Here is a 22819-nt window from a genome sequence, read left to right as displayed (position 1 = left end):
CCTTCTTGTGTCCCAGTGATCTCATTGTTCAATTCCCACCTATGAGTGAGAACATGCAGTATTTGGTTTTCTGTTCTTGTGATAGTTTGCTGAGAATGATGGTTTCCAACTGCATCCATATCCCTACAAAGGACATGAACTCATCTTTTTATAGCTGCATAGTATTCCATGGTGTATACGTGCCACGTTTTCTTAATCCAGTCTGTCACTGATGGACATTTGGGTTGGCTCCAAGTGTTTGCTATTGTAAATAGTGCCGCAATAAACATAGGTGTGCATTTGTTTTTATAGCAGGATGACTTATAATCCTTTGGGTACATCCCCAGTAATGGGATGGCTGGGTCAAATGGTATTTCTAGTTCTAGATCCTTGAGGAATCACCACACTGTTTTCCACATGGTTGAACTAGTTTACAGTCCCACCAACAGTGTAAAAGTGTACCTATTTCTCCACATCCTCTCCAGCACCTGTGGTTTCCTGATTTTTTAAATATTGCTATTCTAACTGGTGTGAGATAGTATCTCATTGTGGTTGTGATTTGCATTTCTCTGATGGTGAGTGATGATGAGCACTTTTTCATGTGTCTGTTGGCTGTATGAATGTATTCTTTTGAGAAGTGTCTGTTCAAATGCTTTGCTCACTTTTTGATGGGGTTGTTTTTTTCTTGTAAACTTGATTGAGTTCTTTATAGGTTCTGCATATTAGCCCTTTGTCAGATGAGTAGATTGCAAAAATTTTCTCAGATTCTTTAGGGTGCCTATTCACTCTGATGGTAGTTTCTTTTGTTGTGCAGAAGCTCTTTAGTTTAATTAGATCCCATTTGTCAATTTTGACTTTTGTTGCTGTTGCTTTTGGTGTTTTAGACATGAAGTCCTTGCCCATGCCTATGTCCTGAATGGTATTACTAGGTTTTCTTCTAGGGTTTGTATGGTTTTAGGTCTAACATTTAAGTCTCTAATCCATCTTGAATTAATTTTCGTATAAGGAGTAAGGAAAGGATCCAGTTTCAGCTTTCTACCTATGGTTGCCAAATTTCCCAGCACCATTTATTAAATAGGGAATCCTTTCCCCATTTCTTATTATTTTCAGGCTTGTCAAAGATGAGATGGCTGTAGATGTGTGGTATTATTTCTGACGGCTCTGTTGTGTTCCATTGGTCTATATCTCTGTTTTGGTACCAGTACCATGCTGTTTTGGTTACTGTAGCTTTGTAGTATAGTTTGAAGTCAGGTAGCGTGATGCCTCCAGCTTTGTTCTTTTGACTCCATATTAACTTTAAAGCAGTTTTTTTCCAATTTTGTAAAGAAAGTCATTGGTAGCTTAATGGGGATGGCATTGAATCTATAAATTACCTTGGGCAGTATGGCCATTTTCACAATATTTATTCTTCCTATCCATGAGCAGAGTATGTTCTTCCATTTGTTTGTGTCCTCTTTTATTTCACTGAGCAGTGGTTTGTGGTTCTGCTTGAAGAGGTCCTTTACATCCCTTGTAAGTTGGATTCCTAGGTATTTTATTCTCTTTGAAGCTATTGTGAATGGGAGTTCATTCATGATTTGGCTATCTGTTTGTTACTGGTGTATAAGAATGCTTATGATTCTTGAACATTGACTTTGTATCCTGAAACTTTGCTGAAGTTGCTTATCAGCTTAAAGTGATTTTGGGCTGAGACAATGGGGTTTTCTAAATATACAATCATGTTATCTGCAAACAGGGACAATTTGACTTCTTCTTTTCCTAACTGAATACCCTTGATTTCTTTCTCTTGCCTGATTGCCCTAACCAGAACTTCCAACACTATGTTGAAAGGAGTGGTGACAGAGGGCATCCCTGTCTTCTGCCAGTTTTCAGAGGGAATGCTTCCAGTTTTTGCCCATTCAGTATGATATTGGCTGTGGGTTTGTCATAAATAGCTCTTATTATTTTGAGATACGTTCCATCAATACCGAATTTATTGAGAGTTTTTAGCATGAAGGTCTGTTGAATTTTGTCAAAGGCCTTTTCTGCATCTATTGAGATAATCATGTGGTTTTTGTCTTTGGTTCTGTTTATATGCTGGATTATGTTTATTGATTTGCAGTATGCTGAACCAGCCTTGCATCCCAGGGATGAAGCCCACTTGATTATGGTGGATAAGCTTTTTGATGTGCTGCTGGATTCGGTTTGCCAGTATTTTATTGAGGATTTTTGCATTGATGTTCATCAGGGATATTGGTCTAAAATTCTCTTTTTTTGTTTTATCTCTGTCAGGCTTTGGTATCAGGATGATGTTGGCCTCGTAAAATGAGTTAGGGAGGATTCCCTCTTTTTCTATTGATTGGAATAGTTTCAGAAGGAATGGTACCAACTACTCCTTGTACCTCTGGTAGAATTTGGCTGTCAATCCGTCTGGTCCTGGACTTTTTTGGGTTGGTAGGTTATCAATTATTGCCTCAATGTCAGAGCATGCTATTGGTCTATTCAGGGATTCAACTTCTTCCTGGTTTTGTCTTGGGAGAGTGTAAGTGTCCAGGAAATTGTCCATTTCTTCTAGGTTTTCTAGTTTATTTGCTAAGAAGTGTTTATAGTATTCTCTGATGGTAGTTTGTGTATCTGTGGGGTCAGTGGTGATATGCCCTTCATCATTTTTTATTGCATCTATTTGATTCTTCTCTCTTTTCTTCTTTATTAGTCTTGCTAGCAGTCCATCAATTTTGTTGATCTTTTCAAAAAAACAGCTCCTGGATTCATTGATTTTTTGGAGGGTTTTTTGTGTCTCTATCTCCTTCAGTTCTGCTCTGATATTAGTTATTTCTTCCCTTCTGCTTGCTTTTGAATGTGTTTGGCTCTTGCTTCTCTAGTTCTTTTAATTGTGATGTTAGGGTGTCAATTTTAGATCTTTCCTGCTTTCTCTTGTGGGCATTTAGTGCTATAAATTTCCCTGTACACACTGCTTTAAATGTGTCCCAGAGATTCTGGTATGTTGTATCTTTGTTCTCATTGGTTTCAAAGAATATCTTTATTTCTGCCTTCATTTCGTTATGTACTCAGTAGTCATTCACGAGCAGGTTGTTCAGTTTCCATGTAGTTGAGCGGTTTTGATTGAGTTTCTTAGTCCTGAGTTCTAGTTTGATTGCACTGTGGTCTGAGAGACAGTTTGTTATAATTTCTGTTCTTTTACATTTGCTGAGGAGTGCTTTACTTCCAATTATGTGGTCAATTTTGGAATAAGTGTGATGTGGTGCTGAGAAGAATGTATATTCTGTTGATTTGGGGTGGAAAGTTCTGTAGATGTCTATTAGGTCCACTTGGTGCAGAGTTGAGTTCAATTCCTGGATATCCTTGTTAACTTTCTGTGTCATTGATCTGTCTAATGTTGACAGTGGGGTGTTAAAGTGTCCCATTATTACTGTATGGGAGTCTAAGTCTCTTTGTAAGTCTCTAAGGACTTGTTTTATGAATCTGGGTGCTCCTGTATTGGGTGGATATACATTTACGATAGTTAGCTCTTCCTGATGAATTGATCCCTTTACCATTATGTAATGGCCTTGTCTCTTTTGATCTTTGATGGTTTAAAGTCTCTTGTATCAGAGAGTAGGATTGCAACCCCTGCTTTGTTTTGTTTTCCATTTTCTTGGTAGATCTTCCTCTATCCCTTTATTTTGAGCCTATGAGTGTCTCTGAATGTGAGATGGGTCTCCTGAATACAGCAAACTGATGGTTCTTGACTCTTTATCCAATTTGCCAGTCTGTGTCTTTTAATTGGACCATTTAGTCCATTTACATTTAAGATTAATATTGTTATGTGTGAACTTGATCCTGTCATTGTGATATTAGCTGGTTATCTTGCTCGCTAGTTGATACAGTTTCTTGCTAGCATCAATGGACTTTACATTTTGACAGGTTTGTGCAAAGGCTGGTACCTGTTTTTCCTTTCCATGTTTAGTGCTTCCTTCAGAATCTCTTGTAGGTCAGCCTGGCGGTGACAAAATCTCTAAGCATTTGCTTATCTGTAAAGGATTTTATTTCTCCTTCACTTATGAAACTTAGTTTAGCTGGATATGAAATTCTGGGTTGAAAATTCTTTTATTTGAGAGTGTTAAATATTGGCCCCCTCTCTCTTCTGGCTTGGAGAGTTTCTGCTGAGAGATCTGCTGTTAGTCTGATGGGTTTCCCTTTGTGTGTAACCCGACCTTTCTCTCTGGCTGCCCTTAACATTTTTTCCTTCATTTCAACTTTGGTGAATTGGACAATTATGTGTCTTGGAGTTGCTCTTCTCGAGGAGTATCTTTGTGGTGTTCTCTGTATTTCCTGAACTTCAATGTTGGCATGCCTTCCTAGGTTGGACAAATTCTCCTGGATGATGTCCTGGAGAGTGTTTTCCAACTTGGTTCCATTTTCCCCATCATTTTTAGACACACCAATGAGACGTAGGTTTGGTCTTTTCACATAATCCATATTTCTTGGAGGGTTTCTTAATTTCTTTTTACTCTTTTTTTTTTCTCTACACTTCTCTCCTTGCTTCATTTCATTCCTTTGATCTTCAATCACCGATACTCTTTCCTCCAGATGATCGAGTAGGTTACTGAAGCTTGTGCATTTGTCATGTAGTTCTTTTGTTATGGTTTTCATCTCGATCAGTTCTTTTAAGGACTTTTCTACATTGGTTATTCTAGTTAGCCATTCATCAAATCTTTTTTCAAGGTTTTTGCTTTCTTTTTGCTGGTTACATAGTTCCTCCTTTAGCTCTGAGATTTTGATCAGCTGAAGCCTACTTCTCTCAACTTGTCAAAGGCATTCTCCGTCCAGCTTTGTTCTGTTGCTGGCGGAGCTGCGTTCCTTTGCAGGGCAAGATGCTCTCCGATTTTTTGAATTTCCAGCTTTTCTGCACTACTCTTTCCCAATCTTTGTGGTTTTATCTGCCTTTGGTCTTTGATGATGGTGATGTACTGATGGGGTTTTGGTGTGGGTGTCCTTTCTGTTTGTTAGTTTTCCTTCTAACAGTCAGGACCCTCAGCTGCAGGTCTGTTGGAGTTTGCTTGAGGTCCACTCCAGACCCTGTTTGCCTGGGTATCAGCAGCAGAGGCTGCAGAAGATAGAATATTGCTGATCAGCAAGTGTTGCTGTCTGATTCTTGCTCTGGAAGTTCATCTCAGGGGTGTGCCCCATCGTGTGAGGTGTGAGGTGTCGGTCTGCACCTGGGGGGGATGTCTCTCACTTACGCTACTCAGGGTTCAGGGATCCACTTGAGCAGGCAGTCTGTCCATTCTCACATCTCAACCTCCATGCTGGGAGATCCACTGTTCTCTTCAAAGCTGTCAGATGGGGCATTTACCTCTGCTGAGGTTTCTGCTGCTTTTTGTTTAGCTATGACCTGTCCCCACAGGAGGAGTCTACAGAGGCAGGTCGGCCTCCTTGAGCTGTGGTGTGCTGCACCCAATTCGAGCTTCCAATTCAAGAGGTTTTGTTTACTACTAAAGCCTCAGCAATGGCCGTCGCCCCTCCCACAGCCTCACTGCTGCCTTGCAGTTAGATCTCAGACTGCTGTGCTAGCAATGAGGGAGGCTCTGTGGGTGTGGGACCCTCTGGGTCAGGTGTGGGATATAATCTGGTGTGCCATTTGCCAAGACCCTTGGTAAAGTGCAGTATTAGGGTGGGAATTACCTAATTTTCCTGGTGTTGTGTGTCTCAATTTCCTTTGGCTAGGAAAAGGAATTCCCTTCTCCCTTGCGCTTCCCAGGTGAGAAGATGCCTCACCTTGCTTCAGCTCTCACTGGTTGGGCTGCACCTGTGGACCATCGCCAACTATTCGACACGACCCAGTGAGATGGACCTGGTACCTCAGTCGAAAATGCAGAAATCACTTGTCTTATGTGTCACTCATGCTGGGAGCTGGAGCTGTTCCTATTTGGCCATCTTGGGCACACCCCCTTTATGTGTTTCTTATTAGTATTTTCTCAATACATCCATTGAAGTTGCTGCTTTAGAATACAACTCACATCACTTTTGGTTCAAAACATTTTAATGGTGTGTTCAAAGGGAATTTAAAAAGCTCTACTGGCTTGAATTGTCCTCCATGATATCATCTCCAAGATCTCACTGACATCAAATTGTATCACTCTCCCTCCACAAAACATACCATAGGGCACTTCTTGCTTTTTCTCAAATACGTTGAATATATTCCTCTCCCAAGTGTCTATATTATTCCCCCTACAAATACATTTGTTGCTTCTTTGAAGTTTGTATTCCCTTTCCTTGCTTAATTTTTCTCTGTTTCACTTAGCTCCAATCAATTACTTATTTTTCTTTTACCCTCTGCTCCAACCTCTGTCAGAAACTCAGCTTCTTGTGCCCATGAGATACAGATTTAAAAAATAATTATTTCATTCATTAATGGGTATTCAGTGTTCAGAACAATGCTTGCAAATACTTGGAGTCAAAAAGTATGTTGAATGAAAAGATTAATAAATGTGCTGGTTTATGAATGACAATAAATATAATATAGTTATTGATCAATAGCTATTTTTTGAATTGAAGGACAAATGAATGATTAAATGAATTAAAATAAAATGACAAGTACATTTCTGATATACTCTGGCCATATCAAACAAAAAGCAGTACATTGTATGCTACAAAGACTTTGCAGTTGAATGGCAGACAACACCATCTTACACATTTATAACTATCCTTGTAATTTTCAAAGCCTCTCATTATCTTTGATTTATAAAAACTTCCTTTTGAGATGGAGAGCCAGTTACCAATTTATTCTTTGATCCAACTTCAACCTCTTTTTCTTGGCTTTGTGATACCAGACCTGGACCTTATAAGTGGTTCTCCTTTGCCGGATGGCACAATAGTGTGCTTTGTTATTAAAGGGTAAAGAGGAAACACTGACGAAGAAAAGGGTTTGTCTTACCACCTCAAATGTGCTCCTCTCTTCTAGGGGTTGCATAATTCCGTAGCCAGTGGTGTGTGGAGCATCTTGTAGCACCTGTTTCCAGGAGGCAGTATCTCAATGAGTTCCTCTGGCATCACAATGAGTAGTTTTCTGCTTGCCAGGCCCACTTTTTTTCGATCTTCCTAAACTACTCCACTATTCAGTGGGCACATTCTAAACAATAAGCTGTTCATTTGTTGAGGGTGGTCCTCTTTCTAGTTTGTTTCTCTCTTGGGCCCTCTGCCTTAGCCATCGCAGTGTTGGCTGCCCTCTGTCTCTGCTATTCTTGTCATATATTTACTTATTTTTACTTCTTAGGAATTAATGACTTGATACTACTTAATACTACTTTATATTAAGTTTTCTTACGTAAATTATGGAGTATTTCTGTCTTCTGACTGTACCCTCCTTAATACAAACAGGCATCAGATGTACTATTTTATTATTAAGGAAAATTGTTATTTGTCCATTCTCATGATGCTGATAAAGACATACCTGACACTGGGTAATTTTTAAAGAAAAAGGAGGTTTAATGGACTCTCAGTTCCATGTGGCTGGTGAGGCCCCACAATTATGGTGGAAGGCAAAAGGCACATCTTACATGGTGGCAGACAAGAGAGAATCTGTGCAGGGTAACCCCCTCTTATAAAACCATCAGATCAGGCAGACGTGGTGGCTCATGTCTGTAATCCCAGTACTTTGGGAGGCCAAAGTGGGTTGATCACAAGGTCAGGAATTCAAGACCAGCCTGACCAACACGGTGAAACCCCGTCTTTACTAAAGTACAAAAATTAGCTGGGTGTGGTGTCAGGTGCCTGTAATCCCAGCTACTCAAGAGGCTGAGGGAGGAGAATCAATTGAGTCCAGGAGAAGAAGGTGGCAGTGAGCCAAGATTGTGCCACTGCACTCCAGCCTGGGGACAGAGCAAGACTCCCTCTCAAAAGAAACAAAACCCACGAGATCTTGTGATCATAAGAACATCATAGGAAAGACCTGTTACTGGTAGGTCTTTTTTCTCAGTGCTCCCAACTCCCAAGATGGTGGCAGGCTGCTCCCAAGATGGCGGCAAGCCTTTTATTCTCTTACCAGGGCTTCTTGGCCTCATGGATTCCAAGGAATGAAAGCTTGGGCCATGCGGTGAGTGGGTCACAGAAGAGAACCTTGGAACCCAATGACTAATGTTTGGTTCAATTAGGAAGAACCCAGGCACTTAGCCGCGCAGGAACAATGGCACACCTCTAGTGCGATAGGGGGCAGCAGTGAGCCCCTTGCTGGATTAGAAGCACCGCAGATGGTGTGCAACAGCTCAGCTGGAGCCTGAACAACTACAGACCAGAAGAGGGTGCAATTGCAAGATTTAACAGAGTGAAAACAGAGCTACCATACAATGGGAGGGGACCCAAAGGGGGTTGTCCAATCTGGCTCAAATGCCTGGGTTTATATACCAATCATTGTTCCTCCCACTGTGCTCTCAGGTGATAGATGATTTGACTATTTCTTTACCTCCTGCTTTAGGCCTAATTGGTATTTCAGTGAGCTCTCTTTAGTACCTTACAAGCCCTGTGTTTAAAGGTGGGTGTGGTCACCTTCCACAGCTAGGCTTTGGGATTCTTAGTCGGCCTAGGAAATCCAGCTAGTCCTGTTTCTCAATATTAGTTCTCTGAACACCCCAAATTTTGGGGTAAGTGGCATTATTTTCTGAAAGCTTTCTTTTATTTATCAGCTGTGACTTGGTAATTTATCCACATTTACATTCTGAGTTATCCTGCCAGTGAGGTAGAACAGGTACTTTGAGAGAGCATAACTGCTGATAGACAAGAAAATAAATAAGGAAACACAGCTCACTTGAATAAAGTAAATTATTATTATCACTGTGTTTGAGTGTGCTCTTTTGGATATAAATAGCATTAGATTATTCCATACAGCCTGCACAGTGATTCAAACATCAGGTTGCTTTTCAACAGCCTATCTGATGCAGATTCAAATAATTTCATAGAATGCCCTTTTTTTTCCAAATGTTAACTTTTCAATGCTCATTTAAAACTGGATAAAATAAGTTCACACTGATACAGTTTTCTCAGCTGTAATTTCCAAAAGAATTGGTTACACAAAAGTTATTCTAAAAAAGTGGCTGTAATACTCAACAATTTTCTCTAAATACAATTTTTAAAATACAGTTTTAAATCATTGTTTCCTTATTGACTCACTCACATCTGAATTGCCATTTATAGCTTTGGCATTTTTTAATAGAGCATCTCCTGACTATTAAAGTTCTACTCTCAGGAAATTTCAGGTTCCTTTGTGTAGAGTGAAAGCAATTCAAGACCCCCCTAGTCTGACATGATACTCAAGTTCTCTTTCTAAATGTCCAACACTTTGCAAGTAAAATTAACTTTGAAATAAAATTCCCTTTGAATTATAAAGTTTTATTGTGTGTAGGGCTTAAGGAAATAATAACATCACTGTAGATAGAAAAATTTTTACTGTTTTAAAAGTAAAGTGAAACTTGAAATAAGCTGTTCTAACTTCAAGTCACTATTCTGTCATTTGTAGGTGTTATAGCCATTATGACCATGAGAACTAATTTGCCGTTTTTGCATTTCAGTTTTATTATTAAACAAAGGATATCAATGTTATACATTATCCAAGAAAATCATATAATTAATGCAACACTGTTTTAGTCATATGATGTAAAATGTTCCTGGAGAATAAGTGTTATAAAATACACAGTTTATTTCACAAATTATGATTGCATTATGTGTATGTATATATAATATACACACATATACTACTAATTCACCCACCATGTATTAATAATTTATGACTATCTACCATGAACCAAACATTCTAAGTTATAAAATAATTCTTGACAATATTATATCCTAAGTTAATTAATTTCTTACATGTTATGAAAAGTTTCAGATGAAATCATAAATTACTATTTGGAATGACAATAAATGAAAAAACTCTAGTTTCATAAGAGAAGCTAGAGCAGAAGTGCCTCACACAATTGGTACAGTTACTAGATATTTGGCATTGAAGACACAGAAATGATATGCATTTCAAGAAAAAAATCTGTAGGCTTAGAATTGAATCTGTGTCTAGTATGGAGTGGAATGTAAAGTGTTTTGGTCCCTTCATGGTAGTTGAACCAAGATACATTGGAAGTGTTATTGTATAGGCTGGAACAATTTATTTTTATTACTCAATGGGGTCACAGCTCTACAGTACTGGCAAGGAGAACTATGGCTGGAATATACAGGATCCACTGGCAATATTGCAGTACATTTATTTCTAAACAATAATTGTCAATGGGGTCTACAGTTCCCCCAAAGAGACAACACAACTAAGTGTAGAATTAACAATGATTTGTGATGTCCTACTAAGAAAGTTATGAAGCCAACCTGCAATAGGTAAGAGTAAAGTGAAATGGGTAGTGGAAGAAAGAAGCTGATGATCTAATTCAGCCTAATGTCCTGCTAGGAATGAAGAATCAGAGTAGCTACAATTTTGTTGTTGCTGTTATTCATTCGAATGATTTTTCTGAAATCTTATATGAAAAGTATTTGTGGCATTTCATTTTATCATTTAAATTCTAGCTGTAACTGTGATTGAATTGACATCATCCCATCATAATTGTGGTTGCTGAAGGGACTTCATGTTTCCTTGTTTGGAGGACAGACGAACTGGTAGTTTCTTCTCCCAAGTAAAGGACATAAATGTATGCTAAGTGGCAAAACAGGATTAGATACACTAGTTTTTCTCTGCTTACACTGAATATTTATTTACCAACCTCTCTAACTTGCTCTGACTTCTATAATTTGCATTATCTGGACTTCATCACCTTCTGGATGCAAGCAGTCAAAGGGGAAGACTGGCAGGATATCAGAAGTGGAGAGAGATAAATATTGGGGCAATGATTCCCATGCTCTGTCCCTGCTATTTCCTTCTTGATTTACTGTGGGTCTGATAGTGTCTGTGTGTCTAATGCATGATGACTTATTTTCCATAATTTCTCTTTTCTACATTTCTTGTGTTCACATCTTTTTATCCTTTAGTTCTAGATGTGGTAATGAAGTCTTGATGATTCCTGCTATTATCCACTTCACACTGCCTGTTGGTTCTCTTTCACTTGATTACACACAGTGTGTGTCTAACTTTAACCTGAGGCCTTCTATGCACTTCCGTGAGCAGTCCCTTCAGTTAACCTTCAGAGAGAACTTTTGAGTGTTGCCTCTGTTGTCTGTTGTGTACTTGAATACTAAATCAGTCAATGGAGCGCCACCTTGACAAATATTTTCTTTCTACCCAATATTATCACCTTTAGCCTTTGCTCATTTCTTCTGAGACTCCAATTTTCTTTAGAGGAGAGTTTTAGCCTATACTATTGCTTCAATGTCATGAAACACGTTTTATTTAAATAACCACTTCAGTCAAGAAAAGGTTTACTGAAAATATGTAGTTAAATATTTTAGTCTTAAAGCATGAAAATGAATCCAATGTTTATGGCACCATAGATAACAGCGTGTACACAGTAAAGTTCCTTCAGCCTTGTGCATCTTTTCCTTTTGCAGAATAATTTTCCTTTCTTAAATATCCCTTTTTTAACATGGTTTGCTGAACATGGTCACTGAGTAGCCACAATCTCCCTAAATGCATAGACTGATTGTTAGAGTTCAAAAGGATCTTAGTATTACTCAGTCCATTTTTCTCATTTGGCTGTCATAGGAACCAAAGCCAAGAATGGGGAAGAAACTTGGCCAAAATTCTACAGCTTATGAGCAGTAAAACCCAGTATGTGATCTTCACTCCCAGTGCAAAGATGGCATTCATTGGAAAAAAGACATGTGGTCCTTGTCTATAAATTGTCATTGTAACAAAAGTATTTTACAAATCTGTGTATATATAAAATTATATATTTTATGGATATAAAATATATATTCATGGATAGGAATGGATATCCTATCCATGGATAGCTCATGGATAGGAAGAATCAATATAGTGAAAATGGCCATACTGCCCAAGGTAATTTATAGATTCCATGCCATCCCATTAAGCTACCAATGACTTTCTTCACAGAATTGGAAAAAACTGCTTTAAAGTTCATATGGAACCAAAAAAGACCCTGCATTGCCAAGACAATCCTAAGCCAAAAGAACAAAGCTGGAGGCATCACGCTACCTGACTTCAAACTATACTACAAGGCTACAGTAACCAAAACAGCATGGTACTGGTACCAAAACAGAGATGTAGACAAATGCAACAGAACAGAGCCCTCAGAAATAATACCACACATCTACAGCCATCTCATCTTTGACAAACCTGACAATAACAAGAAATGGGGAAAGGATTCCCTATTTAATAAACGGTGCTGGGAAAATTGGCTAGCCATAAGTAGAAAGCTGAAACTGGATCCTTTCCTTACTCCTTATACGAAAATTAATTCAAGATGGATTAGAGAGTTAAATGTTAGACCTAAAACCATACAAACCCTAGAAGAAAACCTAATAATACCATTCAGGACATAGGCATGGGCAAGGACTTCATGTCTAAAACACCAAAAGCAATGGCAACACAAACCAAAATTGACAAATGGAATCTAATTAAACTAAAGAGCTTCTGCACAGCAAAAGAAACTACCATCAGAGTGAACAGGCAATCTACAGAATGGGAGAAAAATTTTGCGATCTACTCAGGTGACAAAGGGCTAATATCCAGAACCTACCAAGAACTCAATCAAATTTACAAGAAAAAAAAAAAAAAAAAAAAACTCCATCAAAAAGTGGGCAAATGGTATGAACAGACACTTCTCAAAAGAAGACATTCATACAGCCAATAGACACATGAAAAAATGCTCATCATCACTCGCCATCAGAGAAATGCAAATCACAACCACAATGAGATTCCATCTCACACCAGTTACAATGGCAATCATTAAAAAAAATCAGGAAACCACAGGTGCTGGAGAGGATGTGGAGAAATAGGAACAGTTTTACACTGTTGGTGGGACTGTAAACTAGTTCAACCATTGTGGAAAACAGCGTGGTGATTCCTCAAGGACCTAGAACTAGAAATGTCATTTGACCCAGCCATCCCATTACTGGGAATATACCCAAAGGATTATAAGTCATGCTGTTATAAAGACACATGCACACGTATGTTTATTGCAGCACTATTCACAATAGCAAGACTTGGAATCAACCTAAATGTCCATCAGTGACAGACTGGATTAAGAAAATATGGCACATATACACCATGGAATAGTATGCAGCCATACATAAGAATGAGTTCATGTCCTTTGTAGGTACATGGATGCAGCTGGAAACCATCATTGTCAGCAAACTATCACAAGAACAGAAAACCAAACACCACATGTTCTTCCTCATAGGTGGGAATTGAACAATGAGATCATTTGAACACAGGAAGGGGACCATCACACACCGGGTCCTATTGTGGGCAGGGGGCTGAGGGGAGGGATAGCATTAGGAGATATACCTAAAGTAAATGACAAGTTAATGGGTGCAGCACACCAACGTGGCACATCTATATGTATGTAACAAACCTTCACGTTGTGCACATGTATACTAGAAAAGTATTAAAAAAAAAAAAAAAGAAACAAAAGGCGTTAAAATATATATTTAAAAAATGTAGTTAGAAAGAATAAAACCTAGTATTTGATAGCACAATGGGGTGACTATAGTCAATAACAATTTAATGACACATTTAAAAATAACTAAAAGGGTACATAATTGGATTGTTTATAATAGAAAAGATAAATGCTTGAGGTGATAGATACCCCATAATGTAATTATTATGCATTACATGCCTGTATCAAGGTATCTCCTATAACTCACAAACACCTACTATGTACCCATAAAAAGAAATGAACATCTCACGTGCCAGAAAAAAAAGTATTTTACAAATCTGTGTATATATAAAATTATATATTTTAAATTATATATTAATATATGACATTAATAATACATTATATTAATTTATAATTATGTATTATATGCTATATATTAATATATTACATATTTCATATATAATTATACACTTCAAAAAATACATATACCTATAATTAAAACTTTTATTTGGGATGTCATTTGGGCGAGATAACTCATTAAGCAAACTAAAGTCAAATGTAAACAGTAAGAACAAATTTAAGCTTAACCAATCAGAAACTGCCCACTAATCTTTATCTAAAATTTTTTAAATCAAATCTATTTTCTTTGTCTTGTTTCTGTGAACACCTTATGAATGTTTTCTTTCTTGCCCCTCATTAATGGAGGGTTAAGCCACTTGCTGTCTCATGCTCATGAATCATGGAATGCTCGAAATTTTCAACATTTTAATGTACTGAAATTTATCTTTGAACTCTCTACACAACAAAAGTTTATGTGGTAGCTGGCAATATTCATGAATATTTTTAAAAGTATACAGGTAGAGATAGGGGTATGTATGAAAATATAGAACTATAGTTCTGAAGAGACAGACAGAGATTGTCCTCTCAAACAAAGAGATTTGCTAGTAAGAAAGGAGGGATTTAATAAAGTGTAAGACTTTTGAAAAGGCAAATGTCTAGCCAGGATCACTGACAAGACCAGTATGTGCTATCATTCTAAGAGATTTCCAGTTTGTTTTACGGGGAGAAAATAAGACATATGTGATATCTCTCCTTCCCAATGATGGGGAGTGAACATCACTCTCAAAGCCCTTCTAAATGTCCTCCTGGGGCTATATTTGGAAGATATTTTTCAGAGAGCAGGAGCTTTGAGCAAACTGCACTAATAGAGTCTTGTAAATTTCCAGGATAGTAGACAGTCTGGAAAAAAAGCAATAAAACAAAGCAAACAAAACCCCACGTACTACAGAGATTAGGAAAAGCAGAGGGAAGTGACCTGATAGGAGATTTTGATTTGTTACAGATGAATTATGTGAACAAAATTTAAAATGTGGAACAACTTTATATTTCAAACTTTGTCCAATGTATAAGGGCAAAGGAGACTAAAAACATTGATTTAGGTAAAATTAAACTCAAAACCAAAGAATAAAATCGGTTCTGATTTTATTTGCCCTCTGGCAGCAACATCTAACTCCTTGCTTTACGGTGGGTGCCATAGGAGTTATAGGAGCCTAGCACAGGAGCAGGATGGAGGGGAGTTGCTTAAGGAAGGTATTAAAGGAATCATTACATGAATGGAAGGTTGATGTCATATACATTGCATACCAACATGAAAACACTACAAATCATGGAGATGTCTATCTGCAAACATCAAGAATATGCCCCAGAACTTTGGGAGGGCCTTATAGACAGTTACTATTCTACAGTTTATGGTTTGGAAAATAATTCATTTTTGTCTTCCCTGCTACCTTCTTGCCTTCTGTAAACATATAGTCCAAAAAAAAAAAAAAAAAAGTTTTATTGCAGTCATTTATTTTTCTTAAGGGATGAAATGGGCCAAGTGAATTAGAACAGGCCATTCAGAGATGTTGAAATGTGAGATGATTTCACTTTCTTTCTGACATTATAAGTCCCTTACCTCTGTATGAACTGACCTGTGACCCTCAATGGAAAAAACATCACTCAAAACAGGCCCATAGTAATTCTAAGTGTAATGCAGTTATAAAAAATACTTTAAAACAAACATTTTAAGTTAAAAAAATAGATTTGTCTGGACTCTTTTAACAGTAGATTTACTTGCTTTTTTGTTTTATTCAATTACATTCTGTTAATTTAAGGCCATGATCCATATGACTAATCTGTAAACTTTGCCACAGTCTGAATGTGCATGTTATCCACAATTTAAATGTTAAAATTGTAGTCCACAAGATGATGATATTAGGAGAGGAGGCCTTTGGGAGATGATTAGGTCATGAGGACAGACCTCTGGTAATGGGATTAGTGTTCTTAAAAACGAAGCCTAAGAGAGACTCATCTCTCTTTCTTCCATATGAAGACAAAGTCAAGAAGGTGCTGTCAATTAAGCAGGAAGTTAACTCTCACCAGACACAAAATCTGCCAACATCTTGATCTTGGGCTTCCCAGTTCCAGACTGTGAGGGATAAATTTCTGTTGTTTATGAACCACCCACTATTTGATATTTTGTTATAGTAGTCCAAACATATTAAAACACTTGTTGAAAAGGAAAGCATTTTGAGGAAAATCTCAAATAAACATATTTTCAAAGAAAATGTAATATAAACAACTTCAGCAAAGTCTCAGGATACAAAATCAATATGCAAAAATCACAGGCATTCCTATACACCAATAACAGATAGAGAGCCTAATCATGAGTGAACTCCCATTCACAATTGCTACAAAGAGACTAAAATACCTAGAGATACAACTTACAAGGGATGTGAAGGACCTCCTCAAAGGGAACTACAAACCACTACTAAAGGAAATAAGAGAGGACACAACTAAGTGGAAAAACATTTCATGCTCATGGATAGGAAGAACGAATATTGTGAAAATGGCCATACTGCCCAAAGTAATTTATAGATTCAATACTATCCCCATCAAGCTACCACTGACTTTCTTCAGAAAATTAGAAAAAACAACTTTAAATTTCATATGGAACCAAAAAAGGAGCATGCATAGCCAAGACAATCTTAAGGAAAGAGAACTAAGCTGGAGGCATCGTGCTACCTGATTTTAAAATATACTACAAGGCTACAATAACCAAAAGAGCATGGTATTGTTACCAAAACATATATATATAGACCAATGGAATGGAACAGAGGCCTCAGAAATAACACCACACATCTACAACCATCTAATCTTTGACAAACCTGACAAAAACAAACAATGGGAAAAGATTCCCTATTTAATAAATGTTGTTGGGAAAACTGGCTAACCATATGCAGAAATTTGAAACTGGACCCCTTCCTTATACCTTATACAAACATTTACTCAAGATGGATTAAAGTCTTAAATGTTAGACCTAAAACCATAAAAACCCTAGAAGAAAATCTAGGCAATACCATTCAGTTCATAGGCATGGCAAAGACCTCATGACTAAAACACCCAAAGCAATTGCAACAAAAGCCAAACTGGACAAATGGAATCTAATTAAACTAAAGAGCTTCTGCACAACAACAACAACAAAAACTATCATCAGAGTGAACAGGCAACTTACAGAATGGGAGAAAAATTGTGCAGTCTATCCACCTGACAAAGAGCCAATATCCAGAATTTACAAAGAACTAAAATTTACAAGAAAAAACAACTCCATCAAAATGTGGGCAAAGGATATGAACAGACACTTCTTAGAAGAAGACATTTATGCAGCCAACAGGTGTGTGAAAAAATGCTCATCATCACTGGTCATTAGAGAAATGCAAATCAAAACCACAATGAGATACCATCTCACGCCATTCAGAATGGCAATCATTAAAAAGTCAGGAAACAACAGATGCTGTAGAGGATGTGGAGAAACAGGAATGCTTTTACACTGTTAGTGGGAGTGAAAATTAGTTCAATCATTATGGAAGACAGTTTGGTGATTCATCAAGGATCTAGGACCAGAAATATCTTTTGATCCAGCAATCCCATTACTCGGTATATAGGCAAAGAATTAGAAATAATTCTACCATAAGACACATGCACACCTGTGTTTATTGCAGCACTATTACCAATAGAAAAGACTTGGAACCAACCCAAATGCCCATCCGTGATAGATTCGATAAAGAAAATGTGGCACATATACACCATGAAATACTATGTAGCCATAAAAAAGAATGAGTTCATGTCCTTTGCAGGGACATGGCTGAAGCTGGAAACCATCATTCTCAGCAAACTAACACAAGAACAGAAAACCAAACACCACATGCTCTCACTCATAAGTGGGAATTGGACAATGAGAACACATGGACACACGGAGGGGAACATCACACACTGGGGCCGGTTGGGGGGCTAGGGGAGGTGTATCATTAGGAGAAATACCTAATGTAGATGATGGGTTGATGGGCGCAGCAAACCACCATGGCACATGTATACGTATGTAACAAACCTACACGTTTTGCACATGTACCGCAGAACTTAAAGTATAATTAAAAAAAGAAAATATAAAATACTATACTTGCCTTCAGAGAAAAATTTACAGTGTGATTAAATGAGCCAATATCAAGGTGTTTTTCATAACTTAAAACATTAATTTTATATACCCTGCCACTTAAAATACTTGGCAGGAATCTAACAAATGAAATGTAAACCTTTCCTATATTTATTTCACATACCATCAATATAGCTTACTACTATTTTGCTTCCTATACTCACACACTTATGAATGAAGTACTATCTTAAAGCAGAAGAAAAATACAGGCTCATCAAATATGAAACAAAAGAAAATGTTTTATAAAAGAAATATGTAAATATGATATAAAATAAATTTTAATTCACCATTACGCTTTCCAAAATATAATAATGAATTTATGTTCACATTAAATGTACAGTATTTCCTAATTTGGATTAATCTTAACTAGTATTTATAATACTCTAACTATTCATGAAGTCTGTTGAATGGTTATGTAATGGACTTGTATTGTAGTAGAATCTTTTGTTAATACATGTCAAATTTTTGGTTAGATGCTTACAAAATTGCTCAATTTGAGGGCCATGGCTCATAGTGGTAAGTTTTAATCCATGATCCTGGAGAGGAATACGAAACAAAGCAAAACAAAAGTCTACATTATAATTCAAGTTGAGAAGTGGTGTAGGCTTTAATTATTTCTCTACTATCCTATTTTTTAGGCTTCTGGTAGGAACATAGATTTTTAATATAATAATCAATGTAAAATATTTGAACGTAAAATACTCCGAAATCCCCCCCACCGAATTAACATAGGTTTATATTTATTCTTAATGGTAATCCCACAATTTCAAAATTGCATACAAATATTTTATGCATTACTTTAACGCAGTGTAAATGTGGTTAATATTTCGAAATCATGATTATGTATTAATAACAGAAGAAAATACCTTCCTTATCTTAAATGAATATTATTTGCTTATGCTAAAAATTTCCATTTACAGTTTTACCAGAGTAATAAAAGAGGCTTTACCACAAAAAAAAAAAAAAAAAAAAAAAAAAAAAAAAAAAAAAAAAACAACTCTGAGTGTAGGAAAACAATTTGCTCTGAGACACCTATGAAAATACAGACTCAGGTAGCATAGAGGCATATGAAGAGATTTTTTTTCTCATATAATATAAGAGTAGATCAAAAGTAAGATATATGGTAATAACAGATAAATAAATAACAAGTAAATAAATTACAAATAAGCTTATGGTAAGGTAACCTAACATAGACTGATGGAACTAGACAAGGCCTCCAGAACAAATGATGCCTGAATAACAACTTAGGAAATGGGTATCAGTATCCCATGGAAGAAAATTTCACTGAACACAGGCACATGAGAATATGGAGAATACTAAAAAATCACGTATTCGTCTCTTCAGCTAGAACACAGGCTTTCCTTTATTATTTGCCAGCACAATACCTGGTATAAAGTCAACTCTCAATGAATTGAAGTCTACTAAACTTTGGTGACCAGCTTTTTTGCCCTGTATCCATAACCTGCATTCACACACTAGTTACATAATTTTCTCAGTAGAGTGCCCCATATTGTGAGAAAGTATGAAGGATAGAAATGAATAAAGAGGGAAAGAAAAAGGTAAAAGGCATGACAAAGGTACACAGAAATAAAAGTAGGAAGGAAAAAATTTATATAAATATAAATAGAAATGTATATATATATATTTTCCATACATATATGGCAAGGTATATTCCTTGAAATTTATTCATACAGGAAAATTTATTCAATGTTTATTGTTCCCTGTCCTAACAGACATTGATCCACCTCCTCATACTAAGTTGATTTAAAGGCATAAGGGGAATAAGTGGTTATTGCAATTGTTTTATCATCTGCTCATTTATTATCAAATGTTCTGACAACCTTTTCCATTGGCAGGAAATATATGTCCTGAAAGCCCTGAGAGTGATTCTTCTTAATTAATGAACAACCTATTCATAATTGAAGCATAAAATGAAATGTTTTGCTTATATGTAACCCAAACACCACTTGTTCAAATCCGTATCTGTATTTTTACCAAGCTCATAATAACAGAACACAATTTCCTAGCAAGGATTTGTAAATACTAGTTATAATTGGAAAAGGTTGTAGGATGACTATGATTTATATGTTTAACTAAGTCTTCTTTGTTGCAGAAATGACATTTCCTTATTTCCCCACCACATCCCCACACAAACTCAGTGAGTTGGTGAATTGGACTACACTTTCCATACACAAAGTTCAATCAAATTATATCATGTCTCCTGGAGAACACATTATTTGGGGCATGTTGAATCATTGTCTACAAAACGAAGATGATCTGTATCACTTTTCACACTTTGCCAGTAATAAGAAATGCAGTACTCATTATGTTTGTTTGGGTTTTGAAGACAATGATTAATATAAGAGCGTGCTACTCCAATTAATGAACTTAATCATCTTAAGATTGTGAGAGAGATCTGAAATAAATAAATAAATAATGATTCTTCCACAGGATTTTTAATTAAAGCCTTTCTATATTTAACAACAACTATTCTCTAGGTGAATGGAACATTGTCAAGAAAGGCTAGCTAAATTACCTTCCCAGTTTAGCCCTCATTCAGAGGAGGTCTATGTTTTCAGTATCTAGTCCATGTTTGGTATTTCATTTAGCCCATGCCCCTAATCTCTCTTTATGACTAATAAAACAACAGAAAATTCTGTACACTCTTAGTTCCTTTCTTCCCACAGCTAGTTTCACATCTTGAAAATCTGTTTATGTAATTGGATCTCTTTTAAATGAACAGAAATAAAGAGAATACATGAAATCTATAACACTGCAGTATGGTGATTTATATTCATTTTCTGTTTAAGAGTCAATAATTGACCTCAAGAAAGACAAAAGGAGAAAACTGCCACGTTTGTTAACTAACATTTTATTAATTCATTTTATTATTATTTAGCACCTACCACATGTTTAAGGCACTGAAAAAAGTTTATCGTTATATTCTGCATGTATTTGAAGCAAAAGGAATAGCTAATCTATGTGAGGTTTCTTTATGACTATTCATTATATGTCAAAACATATATTTTTGTTATGATATCGATAGATTTTATTTTAAATTAGTTTATTCAATGAAGACTGCATTTTTTTAAATTGCTTTCTGCCACTTCCAGAACATTAAAGGACTTTCAATATTAAAGTCCTTTAACTTGGATTTTCTTCTGTTGATCTCCACCAATTTCAAGATTAGAAATTTTCATGGCTGTTTTCATGCTATTTGTTTAAACATTTCAATTAAATTCTGTATAATAGTATCTGCTGTAATTAAAAATAAAATTGACTCAAACATTAATGAGGATAGATGGATATTGATGGTTCAAAGATTAATAATGGTGATTGGTAGGGATTGGTGTTGGTATTTCATGGATTAATAATTAATTTTGATATTTTTCTCTCTATACTAAAACAAATGACACCTCACCTCAAAGAAAGCAAGCTCTCAGGATCACTGAGACTGTATTTGACCCAAATACTCATTTGTTGCATCTTAGTATATGTGGGTATCTAGGAGGTCAGGGACAAACGTCTATTTCAGACAAGTTTAACATGTATATGTCATGATTAATACATAAGCAGCATGAGTCTCTGGGTTACAAAATGGCAATTTTTAAAGGAAAAAAATAAAGTATCAATATTATTTACAATGAATCAAATGGCTATGGGTTAAACTGATTCACTAAAATTCATTCTTAATTAAGCTTTGACTTAGATAACAATGGTCAAAATGAAGGCAACCTGTAAACTTTTTTAAAAAATGAAATATAATATAGTGGTTAAAAGCTTGGATTCTTGGGTCAAACTACGTTTGAATATTAACAGCATTGATTCGTATTAGCATTTAGATATTAGAAGAATCCCTGCCTAATGGCCAAGTGCCTGAGCCTCTTTGAGACACAGTTTCAGCATCAGAAAATGTGATATTAGAAACTATATCATAGAGTTGATGTGAGGATTAAGTAATTTGCTATGTGGAAACCACTTAGAACAATACCTCACACATACTAAGTGCCACTTGAGGGTTTGTTCTATAAACTGACTGTTTTTGTCTGAATCTGAATCTGCACTTTGCTAACTTAGAAGAATAATCAAATAATTCAAAAGGAGTGAGCGAGACAGGCATGCAGGTGGTTTACATTTATATGAGACTCAATAGGAAAGCCTCCCTAAGGTGACAGATGAGTCACGGCTTGAATCAACTGTGGAAATAAGTTGTGTAATTCTCCAGAGGAGAAGCATTATAGGCAGGAAGATCTGCAAGTGTAAAAGCACCAGACAGAAGCTCCTCGATCTTATAGGAAAAGCTTCTCATTTCCACCAATGAGTATGATATAAGCTATGAGCTTTTCATATATGACTTTTATTATGTTGAGATAATTTCCTTCTATCATTAATTTGTGATTTTTTAATCATGAAAAGCTATTAAATTGTGTTAAATATTTTCTCTATGTGATTTTTATTCTTCATCCTGTTAATGTTGTGTGCTATTGATCGCTTGCTGAGCAAACACATTTCTAAGCATATTATGAATATTAATCAATTCAAACCTTCAACAACACCATACAGTAATATCACTACCCTTCTACACAGATGAAGGAACTGAAGCTAAAGGACACGCGATATTATATATCTGATAAGAAGTTAATATGCAAAATATAAAAAAATTCCTATAGGTTAGTACTAAATAAAGGGTAAAGGACTTGGATAGATATCTTCCCCCAAAAGACATAAAAGTAACCCACAGGTATAAAAAAAAAAATTCCAACTGTCACGAGTCATGATGGAAATA

This window comes from Rhinopithecus roxellana, chromosome 15 (genome assembly GCF_007565055.1).
Source record: "Rhinopithecus roxellana isolate Shanxi Qingling chromosome 15, ASM756505v1, whole genome shotgun sequence".
NCBI lineage: Eukaryota > Metazoa > Chordata > Mammalia > Primates > Cercopithecidae > Rhinopithecus > Rhinopithecus roxellana.
This window is presented reverse-complemented; position numbering follows the sequence as displayed.